The following is an 18566-nucleotide window of genomic DNA, read 5'->3' as shown; positions in this document are numbered from 1 at the left end:
ATCTCGAGCCCAAAAGTCGGACGCCAAGTCTTCGAAAAAAGAGCATACTCGTGAAGAGTTTTTACGTACCGCAACTTCACAACCATCGGTTCCTCCTTCATCTAAACAACATTCTTCCAAGAAGGCTACAAAGAAACCCAGTTCCTCTCCTTCTCCGCCAAGGCGTGCCCCCTCTACAGCACCACCTGGCGGAAATCGCCCTCGGCCATCTTCTGTGTCGCCGAGGCGCACTGCTGGTGGCCGGTCAACCGGCCGATCGCTGGTGGCAGGGACTGCTCCTGCCCAACCTATGGATCAGGATCTTCTGCCTTCGGCTGACTGCCATTCCATGCTGTCGGTTGCTAGCTCCGAGCAGTCTTTGAGTTGACAGCAACTTTGGTCACATTCCTCCATTCTCTTTTCACCCCATGTCCATTATCCACTGGAATATCCGCGGCATTCGAGCCAATCGGGATGAATTGTCGGTCCTCTTACGCTCCTACTCGCCGGTCATCTTCTGTCTTCAGGAAACAAAGCTGCGTCCCCATGACCGCTTTGTTCTCCCTCATTTTCAGTCTGTCCGATATGATCTCCCCTCTGTTGAAGGCTCTCCAGCCCATGGAGGACTCATGATTCTTCTCCGTGATACTCTCCATTATCACCCAATCCCCGTAAACACTTCCTTCCAAGCTGTCGCCGTCCGTCTTTCACTTTCCGGATACACGTTCTCTCTTTGTACTGTATACATTCCATCGTCCACACCAATGGCACGAGCTGATCTCCTTCATCTTCTTGGTCAGCTTCCACCCCCCTATTTGCTGGTTGGGGACTTCAATGCCCACCACCCGCTTTGGGGATCTCCACACCCTTGTCCACGTGGCTCCGTATTGCTAGACGTCTTCCACCAAGCGGATCTAGTTTGCCTCAACACTGGGGTCCCCACATTTTTGTCTGCCTCCACGACAACCTTATCTCATTTGGACCTTGCGGTCGGTACTGTTCCGCTAGCTCGGTGCTTCGAATGGTTCGCCCTTGATGATACACACTCGAGTGACCACTTTCCATGTGTCCTCAGACTGCAGCCTCAACTGCCATATATGCGCCCGCGACGCTGGAAGTTTGCCCAAGCCGATTGGACACTTTTTTCGTCTCTCGCGACATTCGATGACCGTCGCTTTCCCAGCGTCGACGATGAGGTCACACACATTACCGACGTTATTCTTACAGCTGCGGAACGTTCAATACCACGCACCTCCGAATTGCCCCGGCGCCCCCCAGTTCCGTGGTGGAACGAGGCATGCCGTGACGCAATACGTGAGCGGCGACGTGCTCTTCGCATTTTCCGTCACCATCCTACTTTGGCCAACTGTATCCGCTATAAGCAGCTCCGTGCGCAATGCCGTCGCGTCATCCGCGATAGCAAGAAGGCAAGCTGGAAATTCTTTATTAGCTCATTTAACACCTTCACTCCCTCCTCGGAAGTTTGGAGTCGGCTTCGACGGTTCTCAGGCGCGCCTAGTTTCTCCCCGGTTTCTGGGCTCACTGTCGCGCATGATACCTTAGTGGACCCCGTCGCAATTTCTAACTCGTTGGGTCAGCACTTTGCTGCGATTTCGAGCTCTTCAAATTACCCGCCAGCGTTTCTCCCGAAGAAACGTGCAGCGGAAGTGCGACCTCTTGCTTTCTCCTCCCAAAATCACGAAAGCTACAATACTGTTTTCTCCATGCGGGAACTCCAACATGCCCTCTCATCTTCTCACTCCTCCGCCCCAGGACCGGATGGTATCCATGTCCAAATGTTGCTGCATTTACCAACCCCTAGTCTGCGTTACCTCCTTCGCCTTTATAATCGAATTTGGACTGACAGTACCTTTCCTAAACGGTGGCGGGAAGCTATTGTCGTTCCCGTTCCGAAACCTGGAAAGGACAAACATCTCCCCTCTAGCTATCGCCCCATTTCTCTCAAGAGTAGTGTCTGTAAGGTTTTGGAGCGTATGGTGAATTACCGTTTAGCTTGGTGGCTGGAATCCCGCAGTCTTTTAACACCAGCCCAATGCGGATTTCGGAAGCATCGTTCTGCAGTTGACCATCTTGTTGCTCTCTCCACTTATATCATGAACAATTTTCTCCGGCAACGCCAAACGGTAGCAATATTTTTTGATCTGGAGAGAGCACACGATACCTGTTGGAGGACAGGCATCCTTCGCACACTGTTCTCTTGGGGCTTTCGAGGCCGGCTGCCCCTTTTTCTTTGCGAATTTATGGCAGAGCGCACTTTTAGGGTGCGGGTGAACACTACTCTCTCCCGTACTTTCTCCCAAGAAAACGGGGTACCCCAGGGATCCGTGCTGAGTGTTGTACTGTTTGCCATCGCCATAAATCCAATTATGGATTGTCTCCTTCCTGATGTCTCGGGCTCCCTCTTTGTGGACGATTTTGCGATCTACTACAGCTCTCAACGGACCAGCCTTCTTGAACGACGTCCTCAAGGATGTCTTGATCACCTCCACTCGTGGAGCATCGAAACCGGCTTCCGTTTCTCACCCAGTAAGACCGTTTGTGTCAATTTTTGGCGACGGAAGGAGTTTCTTCCGCCCTCCTTACATCTAGGTCCTGTCAACCTTCCGTTTTCAGACGTCGCTAAATTCTTGGGTCTTATGTTTGACAGAAAACTGTGCTGGTCCTCCCACGTTTCCTATCTTTCGGCTCGCTGTCTGCGATCGCTTAACACCCTCCGTGTCCTGAATGGTACCTCCTGGGGAGCGGACCGAGTGGTCCTTCTCCGCCTCTATCGCGCCTTAGTGCGCTCAAAATTGGATTACGGAAGCATAGTCTACTCCTCTGCTCGGCCGTCTATTCTTCGGCGTCTCGACTCTATCCACCACTGTGGATTACGTTTAGTGTCTGGAGCTTTTTACACTAGCCCTGTGGAAAGCCTTTATGCTGAGACTGCTGAACCTCCGCTGTCCAATCGGCGAGCAGTCCTCCTGAGTCGTTATGCTAGCCATCTGTCTTCCATGCCTGCTAATCCAGCCCATGACCTTTTTTTCGACGCCTCCTTTGATGTAGGGTATGCAGGCCGCCCCTCCTCCCTACTACCCCCGGGAGTCCGCTTCCGTCAATTGCTCCATTCTCTTTCCTGCCGCTTTCCGAAAACCTTCTTGACAACTTGGGGTACAGCACCGCCTTGGCTCCGTCCCCGGATCTGCCTGCTCCGTGACCTTTGTCAATTTCCCAAGGATGGTACCCCTACACTTGTTTATCGTCGGGCATTTGCTGCTCTATGTGCACAAATGACGGACGCCACATTTATTTACACCGACGGCTCGAAAACATCCTTAGGTGTAGGGAGTGCCTATATTGTTGGCGACACCCCAAATCGCTTTCGACTTCCCGACCAGTGTTCGGTTTATACTGCGGAGCTTTACGCTGTTCTCCAGGCTGTCCACTACATCCGCCGCCATCAGCGGATACAGTACGTTATCTGCTCCGATTCTCTCAGCTCTCTCCTCAGTCTCCAAGCTCTTTACCCTGTGCACCCTCTGGTCCACCGGATTCAGGACTGTCTGCACTTGCTCCACCTGGGGGGCGTCTCGGTGGCGTTCCTCTGGCTCCCGGGACACGCTGGTATCTGTGGGAATGAGGCGGCCGATATGGCGGCCAAGGCTGCAGTCTCTCTTCCTCGGCCAGCTATTCAGTCGCTTCCCTTCACCGATCTACGGAGCGGTTTATGTCGCCAAGTTGCTCATTTATGGCATGCGCATTGGTCAACACTTCCCCGTAATAAATTGCGGGAAGTGAAAGCCCTTCCTTGCGCTTGGACCTCTTCCTCCCGAACGCGTCGTCGGGAGGAGGTAATTTTAGCTAGACTCCGGATAGGGCACTGTCTTTTTAGCCATAGACATCTTTTAAGCGGTGATCCTCCTCCACTCTGTCCCCACTGCTCTCAGCCGTGGACGGTCAGACACCTTTTAATTGAATGCCCCTATTTTAATCCGTTACGCTCCCGTCTACAGCTATCGCCTGATCTAGCGTCGATTTTAGCAGATGACACGCGCTCAGCCGACCACGTTCTCCGGTTTATTAGTGACAGTGAAATGACGTCAGTCATTTGAAGTTTTTTTTTTTGGGGACAACCACCCTCTGTCTGTACTGGATTTTTAAGCATTCTTTCTACTTTTAGTTTCTCCAATTTTATGAGTTTGTTCCCATTGCTGCTGGTTTTCAATTTCGGTTTTTTACTGTCTTAAGTCACGGGCTGGGCGCTAATGACCATAGAAGTTTTGCGCCCTCAAACCACAACAAAAAAAAAAGTCTGTGTTTGCAATGCGAATGATGTCAGACATAGGAGTTATAAATATAAAAAATTGGCATATTTTGCTTATTTTCGCTCCATTATGTCATATGGTATCATATTCTGGGGTAACTCCACAAACAGAGAAAAAATTTTTAGAGTACAGGAGTGTATAATAAGAGTAATTAGTTGTGTAAATACAAGAGCATCATGTTGAAACCTATTCAAAGAATTGGGCATATTAACCACAGCTTCTCAGTATATTTATACCTTAATGAAGTTTGTTGTAAATAATACATCACTTTTTCCAACCAACTGCTCAGTTCACAGCATAAATACTAGGAGTAAGAACAATATACACAAAGATTTAAAATCATTTACTCTTGCCCAGAAAGCAGTCCAGTATTCAGCAACGCGTATTTTCAGTAAGTTACCAGCAACCATAAAGAGTTTAGTTTCAGACAAGGCACCATGTAAACATAATTTAAAAGAACTTTTGGTGGCCAACTCCTCCTATTCTATCCACGAGTTTCTCAACAAGTGCAGTAGACCATTTTAATGAAAATTTACTATACTTTAATGTTGGACAGTGCTTGTTTGTAGTAGTCAAGTAACTACCTACTGTGTGAATGATGGATGTATGGAAAGCAGATGTAAGTCTTAAGTCTGTAAATAGTGGAAGTTTAATTTTAAATCTTGTACATAATCTGACTGTTCTTAACTGAGGCTCACTGAAATGAATAATTTATTTTAATTTTTGACAGTACTTGGTTGTAATGGCCAACAAACTAGCAAATGTCTGAATGATGGATTTGATGAAAGCAGATGTACGTATTAAACTTGCAAATATTAGAAGTTTAAATTTAATTCATGTACATAACTTCACTGTTTATTGACTGAGGATCATTAAAATTAATAAAACTCAAGTTTTTCTAATTGCATTTTTGTAATGTGTTTATCTGACATGTTCCACACCCAGGAGGATTCCCTCTTTTATGGGTCTACGGAATGAACAATTAATGTAATCTGATCTGATCTCGCAGGACTCTCTGGATGCGTGGAGGATGGAAGATTGGTGAGACGGGGTGGCTAGCTGCCCACAGATTGTGGCAGAGGTGTTAGTTAGTGGAAGCAAAAATCAGGTTAGCATAAAGTTCTACTTTCCTATCTCCTTGTAAGTAGCACCTCTCTAATACTTCTGTTAAGTAATTGAGGCTTCCTTCCATCGATATTTTACTAATGTAAATCTCACACGTCTCGCACGATCCATAAATTCCCTCTGTAATGCACCTATTTCTCTGGGGGACAAATATTAATTATTATCAGTAGCAGTATATTAAGCTACAAATTATCATTTTAAACCTGTGTGGTCTCCCTGGCGTGCCTAGTCGACCACAAGTCCCCGTCACGCTGTTCACTCTAACAACAGAGTACATACAGGTTTGAAGACATGGAGAAAGATAGGTATCATCACAATTTGAATTTAGAGTAATATAACTTTGTTACCTTTATTGGTCGGTGTTGCACGTCGTCGTCCAGTGATGAATCTCGCCATCCACTGTTTGTTAAATCAATTTGAGGTCCAGGGTGTGTATTCTGCTGCGTAAGAACTGGCACATAGTTAAACTTCCAACTTTTATTTTATAAATGCTGATCGTGATGATATTCAATAATTTTCAGTGTAACAGCTTTTCCAATACATCATTTCGTTCCCTCTATCCTTGACCTTCTCAAAGCAAGCATATTAAGACGTCTCGACACCAAGTGCCCATTGTCTCTACACCTGTCAACCACCGGCTCCTGTTCACAGAGCTTACAAACTGTGCAGTACTGCCAGCCTCGGTTGTATATCGATATTTTACACATCGCACGTATACATATATGAAAAACATAGTATGAAAAATTAAGAGTTTATAATATAGTTCTGTGGCAATATACCTCATTATTGTCCTCATATTAACAGTTTTGTCACTGGACTCGCATTCGGGAAGACGACGGTTCAATCCCATGTCCGGCCATCCTGATTTAGGTTTTCTGTGGTTTCCCTAAATCACTCCAGGCAAATGCTAGAATGGTTCCTCTAAAAGGGCACGGCCGACTTCCTTCCCCATCCTTCCCTAATCCTATAAGACCGATGACCTCGCTGTCTGGTCTCCTTCCCCAAAAAAAAACAACAGTTTTGTAACAAAATATTATTTCACTTTATGTTTACATAGTTAAAGTTCACTTGCTCCTTCAAGTTGATTGACAGCACCGCACACCTCGCCAGCCGGTCGTATCGGTAGTTTCAGTAGTCCGTTACGTTACACCTCGTGGAGCTCGCCACTCTTTAGCGGGTTCGTGCTTGGTTACCAGTGGGCCCCAGCCTTTGCAGCAACTTTTCCCTTCCGTTCTGCGTGTCTGTCCTCTTGTTGTTCCTTGTCCCCTCCTTTGGGGAACATGTCTGGAGTGTTTACGGGAATGTTCCTCATTGTCCGTACCTGACATAAGCGCAGTCTCACCAATGTTTTTCGTTCCCTTTTCCTTTCTTCGTTCACCTTCTATCCTTCCTCCGCTTCGGTGTTTGAGGCTCCGCTTTTTCTTGTTCATCCCTGTGCACTCGTGAAGTCTGACACGTAACAGGTGATCGCGTAATGCATAATTCCAAACCCTGGGTCGACAGGTGGGGTTCACATGTAGCAGGGTGTATACGACCCGGGAGATCCGGGATGAACCCGGGAAATTTTTCATCCGGGAAAAACCAAGGAATTTTTTGTTGTTTAAGTTTTCAGTTAAATTTTTGTAATTTTGCCTGGTATGAATCTATACTCTAACAAAGGATATTGCTGTATCCCGCTACTGCAGAATAATACTGCAACAGTAAACGTGAATGAGAAAAAAAGGGAAATAAAACATAAATTGCAAAGGAAACGTGCCATATACAACAAAACAGAGTGCTCATACGAGCGTTTGCCAACAGCAAAATGTGTCAAAGGCTTTAGGAAGTCTATGCAATGCTTCATAACAAATTGCCTCCGACGAGGTGACGTCACGACTGTTTACATTAGATTCGTTTTAGCAGTTAAGAGTGGGCTCCGTGCGCACGTGCAGTTGAGTGGCGTGCGAGTAGCACCTTCTCCCGTTTCTGGCTACAGAAATGTGGCTTTCGGCTGTGTAAGCAGTTGCAGCGAGCAGCTAGATGCTACTGGCAAAAATTTTACTGCCGCGCCCAACCTGCCAGATTCACACACGCGCAGTGGGCCCAGCTCTGTGGGAGGGAGAGGGGGGGGGGGTTGACAAATTCATATTGTGGAGGAGAACAACTTGTTTCACAAAGCGCCTAGCATCCAGCGCACGTCTGTCTATCGATTTACTCATTCGATTTTGATGCGCACCCCTGTCGGTTTTTGAATACTCTGTAAGTTGATTTCTGACTGAACCATATGCTGCGTGGGGTAGACGTGCGGTCTCAGGCGATATGTCGAGGTTTGCACGGAAAATGCGTGGTACGAACTCGTAACGACACCTAACCCGAGAATAATTGGGGATAACTAAACTGGTGATTCTGGCAGGCTTAGTGAAGTTCACTGGCGAATAAGTTTTGACAACGGCAGGAATAGTTTCAGAATTAGTGATGACAAGATTGTTTGTTAGAACGAGGGAGGAGAAGAAATGGGGACATCACACAGATTAGGAAAGAATATGGCAATTCCAAATTCGTATAAAAATCCCGTACTACTACTTTTCGATCTCGCGCTCGAGAAACTGGAGCGTATAAATGAAATACGAAACTATTTTTTGCTTGTCGTAGGCGTAACAGGCATTTTATGTCGGTCTTCGTGAATTATATTCTGCCGTGTTATAAAAATGACCATTTGTGCCACAACAGTCTAGTTTGTTTGGTGTGTGTTACAATTTCTGCAGTGTTAGATAGGCCTATTTTGTTTCACGTAGCAGACAGTGACAAAAGAGATGTAATCAGATCGAGAAACCACACGAGTCTCGGGTACTATTTGTATTAACAGGTTACGCAGTATTAGACGACGATATTTTGATTTTTCGTGTAGCAAAGCGTTTGACGAACTTTGAGGTAATAGATTCTGTCGCAGAAAGGAAAGTGCGGTGTGTAAAGCTGTAGCAAGATTAGAGTGAAAAGAAATGCTAGGGGCACCCACACTCCTTTCAGCCTCCACGCACACCTATTCCCATTTGGACCTCTCCTCCTGCACGGCCCAGCTTGCCCGTCATCACGAGTGGTCCATTCGCTCTGACACATACTCGAACAACCGTTTCTCGTGTGCTACCGGTTTGCTGACTCCTACCCCACCTACGTGCACACCCAAATAGCAGCTCCCTGAGGCCAACTGGAGACTTTATTCCTCGCTGGCGATGTTCGACAAACCACATTTCTCCAGTTGTGATGACCAGGTAGAATATTGTGCAAACGTTATCCTTACCGCTGCAGAATGTTCCGTTCCTGACACTTTTTCTTTACTGCTCTGTGTCCCAGTACCTCGGTGGACTGAGGCATGTCGCATTGCAATTTGTGCGCAGAGACGTGCTCTCCCCAATTTTAACCTTTTAAGTGGACATGACGGATATATCCGTCCGTACTCTGCTATTGCACAGTGGGTTCGACAGATATATCGGTCCACTGCGTTCTGTGGCTAGTAGCTAGTGGGCATGACGAGTTATTGGCCTGCCGTTGACACTGTGGTATTAGTTGAGCTTCGTCCACTAGATGGCATCTCTTGTCATGCAACGCAGTGTGTTCTAGGCTAGTTATAACATTGGCCACCCGAGTGCTCATTGAGAAAATGCGTCCTGTGAAGCAGCCACAAAAGCGTGCCTTTTTCGCCTGTGTTTACCGCAGCGTTAGCGAATGATCTTTTGCAATGGTGGAAAGAAGTCGTTTATCAGATTCGGGGATTGAGAAGCTGCTTTTAGAAAGTGATAAGTTCAGTGGCAGTTCTGAAAGTTTTCAAGACACAGATGTTGAGGCTAGTGAAAGTGACTTCAATTCAGAAACATCTGACGATGAGACACTATTGCAGCAGACGGTACGTAGTGAATTTGTGCGTGCTAGTTCAGTTCGTATTCAATATTTGTTCGGTGGTAATAGTGGTACAGTTGTGCCTCTAAAACAAAACGATGTGATGAGTTCTTTTATGTGTTTTGTGGATGATGCTTTGTGCACAATGATAGCTAACAGACGAGCTTGTATGCAGAACAGTTCATAGCTTCTCATCCCAATATAGCAGCATCTCCAGGGTTCACAGTTGGCAGAATACTACACGCGATGAGGTAAAAACATTTATGGGAATGCTTGTACTTCAAGGAACTCTTCACAAACCAGACCACAAAATGTACTTTTCAAAGAGGTAATCAGTTGACACACCTTTCTTCAGGAAAGTGACGAGTTAAAAGTGGTTTCATATTCTATTGAAATTCCTCCACTTTGCTGACAATACCTCATATGATCCACTAGGCAGTATCAGCAGAAAAGTATTCAAAATTCACCCCACTATGGAGCATCTGCGACGTAAATTCAGATCAGTTTACATGCCAGAAAGGAACTTAACCGTTGACGAATCGTTGATGCTCTGGAAAGGACGGCTCGGATGGAAGCAATATATTCCATCAAAGTGTAGCAGATTTGGCATCAAATTGTACGAACTCTGTAAAAGCAGTTCCAGGTATGTATGGGACTTTATTCTTTACAATGGAAAGGACACTAATTGTGGTAGCCACTATCCAGACGAAAAAATAACCTCTCGAATTGTTTTGGAGCTTGCACACGATCTACTCGGGAAAGGCCACTGTATTTATCTCGACAACTGGGACACCAGTACAAATCTGGTGGACAAACTAACCAGCGATAACACCGATGTTGTCGGCACAATGCAGTGAGACAGGAAGGGGTTCCCTGAGTTTGTAAAAAAGGAAAAACTGAAGAAAGGGGAGTATGTAACAGGGTACAAAGGCAAGCAGATGGTAATGAAATGGAAAGACAAGAGACATTGTTATGGTCAGCACGTTCCACAACTATACATTTGTAAATGTAAACTCGAAGAAGGGAATCGTTCAAAAGCCACAAGCTGTCGTTGACTACAACAAGAATATGGGGGGCGTGGATAGGTGCAATTCTCAGTTACAAAGCTACCAGGTGGCCAGAAGCAGGCTGAAAAAATACTATCAGAAGCTTTTCCACCACTTGTCGGACATTGCATGCTACAATGCATACATTCTGTACAAGAAGCACAGTGGCGAACAAAGTAGAATGAGCTTCGCGACTAGTCTCGGTGAACACTATACCGTTTCTTCACCACATCGAGGGACATCAGTAGGACACCCACCTCGAACGCCAAAAGCGACACACCTTACAGCCAGGCATTTTCCAGACCTTCTGCCACCCACAATGAAGAAAAGACCAACAAGGAGGTGTGTGATGTGTACAAGAAAAGGCCTTCGCAGAGAGACTTCATACTGATGCGCAGAATGCGAAGTTTCCTTGTGTGCAGCACCTTGTTTTAAAATGTTTCACACTGAAAATGATATGTAATATTGTGAAAATACAGTTTTGTTAACTTCTGCAATATATTTTATTCATTTCCACCCAATATCAGTTGAAATTCGACAGTGAAAATGCGAAGGAAAACGTGAGAACAGTGCCCAGCACCACCGCAAACGGGTGCGCTGGCGTGTATTACCCACTGTGGAAGAGGCGCGTGTGCACGCGCAAACTACCCACTTGACAGGTTAACTGTCATCCTACGATGGCAAACTGCATTCATTATATACAATTGCACGCACAGTATCGTCGCGTTCTTCAGGATAGCAGAAAAGATGGCAGTGTTTTATTCACTAGTTCTTTTAACATTTCCCCCCCTCCAACCCCCCGCTCCTGTTGTGTAAGCCGACCTCTCTGGGACCGAGATCCATGTCCCAGTTTCTGACGTGACAGTAGCAGACGATGTCATCGTGGACCCTATTGCTATCTCGGACACCTCGGGCCGCCATTTTGCGGAAATTTTGAGCTCTTCCCTCTCGTCACCCTGTCTTTCTCCATCGGAAACGAGCAGAGGCGGCGGCTCGACTGATACCCTTCTCTCCTCAGAATCGAGAGTCTCGAAATGCCGCCTTACTGTGAGAGAGCGAGATAATTCTCCCACTTCGTCCCGATCCTCCGCCCGAGCACCAGACACTGTGAACATTCGGATGTGGGAGCAGCTTTCTCTTGCGGCAAGTACTTTCTGCTCAGTACGTACAACTGCATCTGGGCAGACGGCACGTTTCCCAGGCCCCGGTGTGAAGGCACTATCGTACCCGTACCAGAGCCCGGTGAGGACAGACGCTGCCCTCCTAGCTGCTGCCCCGTTTCTCCCACCAGCTGTATTTGCGAGGTGGCGGAACGTACGGCTCGTGCCCGGCCGGTCCTGTGGCTCGAGTCTCGCAATTTACTGACCTCTCACAGTGTGGATTTTGAGTGCGTCGTTCTGCAGTTGACCGTCTCGTCACTTTGTCCACCCGTGCCGTGAATGGTATTCTGTGCCAATCCGAGACACCGGTTTGGAGAAGGTGTAAGACACCTGCCGGAGCACTGGTATCCTCTGCTCACTCTACAAATCGGGCTTCTGTGCTCGCACGCCTCATTTGCTTCAGCAATTTTTAAGACAGTTTTCGAGGTACGTGTGGGTTTTGCCTTGTCGGACACCTTTATCCGGGAAAATGTTATGCCTCAGGGGTCTGACCCGAGCCTCTTTCCCATTACCCCTGTTGCGAGCTGCCTCCCACTGGGTGTCGGTCGCAGTTCTCCACGGACTTTTCTTCTCGAGCAGCGTCTCGTGCGACATCTCGATTGTCTCGACTCGTGGAGCGTCGATAATGTCTTTCACTTTTCCGCCGACAAACCCGTTCGTATAAATTTCTGGCAGCGCAATTGGTTTCTTCCTCCATCTTTACGTCTCGCACCTGTCGCTCTTCCGTTCGTCGGAACTACGAAATTCCCGGGGCTCGTGCTAGATAGGAAACCTCGCACGTCTTACCTGTCCACCTGCTGTAGCTGGGTCCTCAGTGCCCTACATGGTACTTCCCGAGGAGCGGATCGAACTGCCCTCCTCCATTTGTACAGCTTCCTTGTCAGTTCGGAACGAGACTAAGAATGTCTCATTTGTGCATCTGCACGTCTGTTCATCTTACGTCATCTCGATACAATCCGCCATTGTGGCGTCCGTTTGGCCACTGGCATCTTTTACACTAGCCCAGGTGAGTGTCTGTACGCAGAAGCTGCCAAACTACTGCCATGACTTCCTCCTCGGTAGATACGCGTGCCGTTTGTCTGCCATTCGTAGCGACCTGTCCTTTGCTGCCTTCTTTGGTGACTCCTTTGATCGCCAGTATGGGGCACGTCCCTCTTCCGTTACTGCCTGGAGTTCACTTGTGACTCTTGCTCCGGCAGCTTAACTACACGCTACCCGCAACTTTCCCGGTGGGTGTAAACCCTTCACCACCTCGGCTTCGTGGGGCGGCTCGTGTTCGTTCGCTTCCTAAAGGTACTACTCCGGCCTTGCTCTTTCGCCTCCAGTTTCACGGCCTTTGCGAGTAACTTGTCGATAGTACCTTTGTGTACACTGGTGGCTCTGACTGGTGTCGGGTGTGCCTTCATCATTGGCACAGACGTTTCTCAGTGTCAGTGTCTGAAACACTGCCCTGTATGTACAGCAGAGCTCTTTGCCCTGTTTCGGGCCACGCAGTACATCTAAAGGCGGGCTTTTCGATTGCGTCTTTTGCTCCGACACTCTGCCCTTCGGAGCCTCAGTGTGTTGTACACCGTCTGTCCCTCGTCGTAACGGGTCGGGGAAAGCTGTCGCTCGCTCGGTCCCCACTCTCTCCCCCCCACTCTCTCCCCCCCACTCTCTCCCCCCCACTCTCTCCCCCCCACTCTCTCCCCCCCACTCTCTCCCCCCCACTCTCTCCCCCCCACTCTCTCCCCCCCACTCTCTCCCCCCCACTCTCTCCCCCCCACTCTCTCCCCCCCTCTCTCTCCCCCCCTCTCTCTCACCCCCTCTCCCGCCACCCCCTCTCCCGCCACCCCCTCTCCCGCCACCCCCTCTCCCGCCACCCCCTCTCCCGCCACCCCCTCTCCCGCCACCCCCTCTCCCGCCACCCCCTCTCCCGCCACCCCCTCTCCCGCCACCCCCTCTCCCGCCACCCCCTCTCCCGCCACCCCCTCTCCCGCCACCCCCTCTCCCGCCACCCCCTCTCCCGCCACCCCCTCTCCCGACCCCCCCCTCTCCCGCCACCCCCTCTCCCGACCCCCCCCTCTCCCGACCCCCCCCTCTCCCGACCCCCCCCTCTCCCGACCCCCCCCTCTCCCGACCCCCCCCTCTCCCGACCCCCCCCTCTCCCGACCCCCCCCCCTCTCCCGACCCCCCCCCCCTCTCCCGACCCCCCCCCCTCTCCCGACCCCCCCCCCTCTCCCGACCCCCCCCCCTCTCCCGACCCCCCCCCCCCTCTCCCGACCCCCCCCTCTCCCGCCCCCCCCCCTCTCCCGACCCCCCCCCTCTCCCGACCCCCCCCCCCTCTCCCGACCCCCCCCCTCTCCCGCCCCCCCTCTCCCGCCCCCCCCCCCTCTCCCGCCGCCCCCCCTCTCCCGCCGCCCCCCCTCTCCCGCCGCCCCCCTCTCCCGCCGCCCCCCCCTCTCCCGCCGCCCCCCCCTCTCCCGCCGCCCGCCCCTCTCCCGCCGCCCCCCCCTCTCCCGCCGCCCCCCCCTCTCCCGCCGCCCCCCCCTCTCCCGCCGCCCCCCCCTCTCCCGCGGCCCCCCCTCTCCCGCCCCCCCCATGAACAAATTCATGATGGAAAAGGCAGCTCACTGGTTCCATGGAAATAGGCTGTCATTAAATAAAAATAAAACTGAACACATCCTTTCTTCCCTTAGAGATATTAATGATGGACCTAATGAAATCGGACATTCAGTAAAATTGCTAGGCATTTATCTTGATACCAAATGGTGCTGGAATACTCACACAGAAAAGCTGTGCAGTAGGTTGGCAAGATTTCTATATCTCCTCAGCAAACTGAAGCATTGTGTCAGTAAGGAGTGCATACTTATGGCATACCATGCCTATTTTCATACTCATCTGCATTACGGAATACTTCTTTGGGGAAACTCTGCTGGGGCAAAAGATGTTTTCCTCTGGCAGAAGAAAGCCATTAGATATATTTTTGGTGTGAGCAATTTAACTTCCTGCAGACAGTACTTCATTGAGCACAAAATTCTTACAGTTCACAGTCTATACATACTTAAAGCACTTATGCATGCCAAATAGAAAGCCCACATGTATGAAAGCAGGTCAGATGTGCACTCATATGAAACCAGAAATAGGAACTTATTAGACATTCCTTGGACACGTTTGAGTAAAATCCAAAATAATTTTTTACATGCTGGCAAAACATTTTACAACAGTACATCACATGGAACGAGGGAATTGCATGAGAATAGATTTAAAATGGTGGTAGGGACATGGTTGAAAGAGAGAGCATTCTATAGCATAAGTGAATTCCTACATAATGGAAAAAATAATTCTCTATTATTATAAATGTGATTGTGATCAAAGGAACTGTAATTTGTCATACAACCATACTGACCTTTTGTATAATCATATACCATATGTTAACTTTTGTGTAATCATTTGTACCACAATCTGTATAACTATGTAACTACTGACCTTATGTATAATCATTTGTATAACCATCTGACGATGCCTAGACAACCCAACAGTTGTCTACAGGCAAATAAATAAATAAAAATAAAAAATAGATAAAATAAACTGAAATGTTACATTCTTCTACACTCTCTCTGTCACTCATTGATTGGCACGTACAGTTTCGCCGAGGTTCCTGACACGAATGCTGTCACTAGGTGTTGAAGGCCTCCTTAATGTGGGTCATCTCTAACTTCCATCCGGCCATTTTTAAACCGTGTGAACCATTTGTAACACCGAGTATGGCTTAAGCGCTAATCATTGTAGGCTTCCTGCATTATTTGTTGTGTTTCTGTAAAGGTTTGCTCAAGTTTCAAAATTTAATGCAGGCACAATGCTCTTCTAACTCTGCCATCTCAAAATTCACAAAGAGAGAGACAATGTTCTACTCAATAAAGCACGAAAAAAGAAACTAACCAGGTATACAGCGACAAAACTTCCAACACTTAGGTTTTAAACACAGGCATGTTCAGGGATGCCAATCGCATTTTGCTCCAACAAACCATAGCTGCAAAATTACAAATGTTCTGGAATTTTTGAACAGATCTCGTATTTGCCATGATAGACTGGTTTTCAAAATGTATAAAACTATATCCTTTGAAGAATGCAGCCAGCAAGAAAATAGTTACTAAATCACAAAGGGCTGATTTCATGTTGTAGGCATACAAAAAGATATTTTTCTCATACTGGAAGGCAATTTACATCAAAAATATGTAAAGAATTTTTTGAAGGCTACAACATAAAAGAGAAACTATGAAACAATGTTACAGGAGAAAGCAGGGACTTGACAGGAAAGTAAAAGCCACACGGTTTAAAATTGGAGTTTTAGTTCTAGCAAGGACAGTAAATAGTGAGATTAAAAATTTTTTTTATATTTACATAGGGCCTTTCAAAATTTTTGAATACCCCCCACCCTACTGCTACTGGATCATTTACGTCAAATCAAAGAAACTTTATGGGCTCAGAAATGTAACACAATGGAAACCATACAGGAATTCAGACTAGGCTGATACTATTTACTCACCAATTTGTCTATTCAGACATTATACCAATTTGAAATTGGTTTCAGGCACATATGATAATTACATACACCCTGTAGAGAAAGGAAAAAAGTACTTCCAGGGAGATACACGCTCTTTATGGATTGTGTGTGGCAAGAGCAGGACTCTAGCCATGTGACATTGTCTTCAACATAAACACGGTTTCTGATGTCACATTCCTCTATTCTTTTCTTTATAGCTATACACAAACAGTACACATTGCGTACAAAACTTGCAATATATGATTTACATACACTTATTTTTATCATTGACATACATATTTGAAACTCCTAATATTCATTTTGCACCAAACTATGTCTTCCTGTTGGATGTAAACTGCTGGTATGCTGTTTGTGTCAAGAATGAAAACAATTCCCGATGTATTTCCCTTTAGACATAAGAAAACTTACAATAAATCATTTATACTTACCTATCTGAGTGTCTGGTAAACAGTTTGCAACATCTATTGCTCACATGCTTATATAAATTTTCACTGATCACTTTGTTTATTGTCAGTCAATTTAATACAAGCATGGCTGTACAGATTCAACACTGTGTATTCCTTACATTGTCTGTATGAACCAACACTTGCCACTTTGCTTACTGTTAGTCAATTTATTACACCTGTGGTTAAATGAATTCACTAGCAATTTTCTTATTTTTCACAGGCTTACGAGAACTTACTCAAACAATGAAAAATCCACGATGGAATGTAACAGTATTACAAAAAGGAAAGTTGTTACTCACCATATAGCAGAGATGCTGAGTCGCAGAGAGGAACAACAAAAAAAGAAAACTGTCACAAAGCTTTCGGCCAGTAAGGCCTTTGTCAAAAAACACACACACACACACACACACACACACACACGTGTGTGTGTGTTTGTGTTTGTGTGTTTGTGTTTGTGTGTTTGTGTTTGTGTGTTTGTGTGTTTGTGTGTTTGTGTGTTTGTGTTTGTGTGTTTGTGTTTGTGTGTTTTTTGACAAAGGCCTTACTGGCCGAAAGCTTTGTGACAGTCTCAAGCAACAGAAACCACACTGCCAGCAGCAGCAGCACCAGTGTACGATGGGAATGGCGATGGGGGAGGGAGTAAGGAAGAGGCTAGGGCAGGTGTGATGGTACGTCACATTAATGGACATTTGGAGAAAGGGAAAGGAAGTTTTTGTTATGAGACGTGTGAACTATAAATTTTCAAGACTGTGTACATGTATGCGATGTATAACAAATAATAATGTAAGTTGTTATCAAAACACAAATATTAATTGATGTAATTAACAAAAGAGTTTTCCTGGTATAATCTCTGTGTAACATAAGACATGAAGATCAGAGAAAATGCTTTGATTGAACTAGCTCTCAGTTTTGTTTCGCCTGGCAGTAGGCCACCATTCTAGTGCTGTCTGATAATTGACGTAAGTTGTATCTGTATTTTTGAAAAAATATAATAGAAATTGTTGTTAGAAGTGTGTATTATTGACTTTGTTGTCACCTCTCATGATCACAACCATTAATTATAATTAACAAAGTTTTTACAGAACTTCGTAGTGCAGGGAGCTCATCTGCCCTAGCAGGATTTAGTCGGCCATTACGCTGAAGATTCGTGTTATTAAATGAAAATGCGAGAGACTTCTCAATTTTGATCTTCCATTAATTTCGAAGTTAAAATTAATTTCGGTTACCAAAATTCACAGCTCTGAATGAGTTCAATGTGTTCCATTTTGGCCGCCTAGCGGCAGACAAGATTCTCTCCAGTTTTGCCTTGCAAATAATGAACAAGAAATACTGAAAATCATTACATTCCGGAATATCTCAGTTAATCTTTATGTAATTTGGTACATAAATAACCAGTACCCCTGAGACCCATATTAATAATTACAGTCTGCGTAAAAATGCACATATTTTCTTTTCTAAATAGCAGCGCACATGCAAACTATTTATTAGAAGGCGATGAGTTGTATGCTGTGTTTAAAAAAATATTATGACATATGTACTTCAGGGCAGACGATGTCCGTAAGAGTGTTATTGCGGTGTAAGTTAATTAAGTCTCATGCTAGCCCACAGTATTTAAAGCCAACCCAAACCAAAATCATAAAATACATAATTATAAAAATATATAATTATCCCATGATAAAGTGCACCCAGACACACACACATCCACATATACACTTATACCTTGATACAGGGAGGGGGAGGGATAGTATGGTGGGGTGGTGGATAGTGAAGTGCTGCAGGTTAGACAGAGAACAGGGGAGAGAAGTAAAAGAACTGGATGTGACGGTGGAAGGGGGGATGGGAGAGGACAATGACTGACGAAGGTTGCGGCCAGGAGTATTATGGGAATGTACGATGTATTACAGGGAAAGTTACCACCTGCGAAATTCGGAAAGGCTGGTGTCGGTGGGAAGGATCCGTACGGCACAGACGGTGAAGCAGTCATCGAAACGAAGGATGTCGTGTTTGGCAGCAGGGTGGTCCACTCGTTTCTCGGCCACAGTTTATCGGTGGCCGTTCGTGCG

General features: G+C 46.7%; 1 long non-coding RNA gene across 1 annotated transcript in view; it reads left to right on the top strand.

Moving 5' to 3' along the window:
• Nucleotides 1-16917, top strand: part of LOC126108468 (uncharacterized) — a 47376-nt gene extending 30459 nt beyond the window's left edge. The window contains exons 3-4 of the long non-coding RNA XR_007523529.1: nt 5317-5415; nt 16724-16917. This is a non-coding gene — a long non-coding RNA (uncharacterized LOC126108468). The remainder of the gene's footprint in view (nt 1-5316; nt 5416-16723) is intronic.
• The last annotated feature ends 1649 nt before the right edge of the window (nt 16918-18566 follow it).

Source organism: Schistocerca cancellata, chromosome 11 (assembly GCF_023864275.1).
Source record: "Schistocerca cancellata isolate TAMUIC-IGC-003103 chromosome 11, iqSchCanc2.1, whole genome shotgun sequence".
Lineage (NCBI taxonomy): Eukaryota > Metazoa > Arthropoda > Insecta > Orthoptera > Acrididae > Schistocerca > Schistocerca cancellata.
The sequence above is the reverse complement of the archived record's forward strand: the minus strand, read 5'-3'. Positions and strand labels throughout refer to the sequence as shown.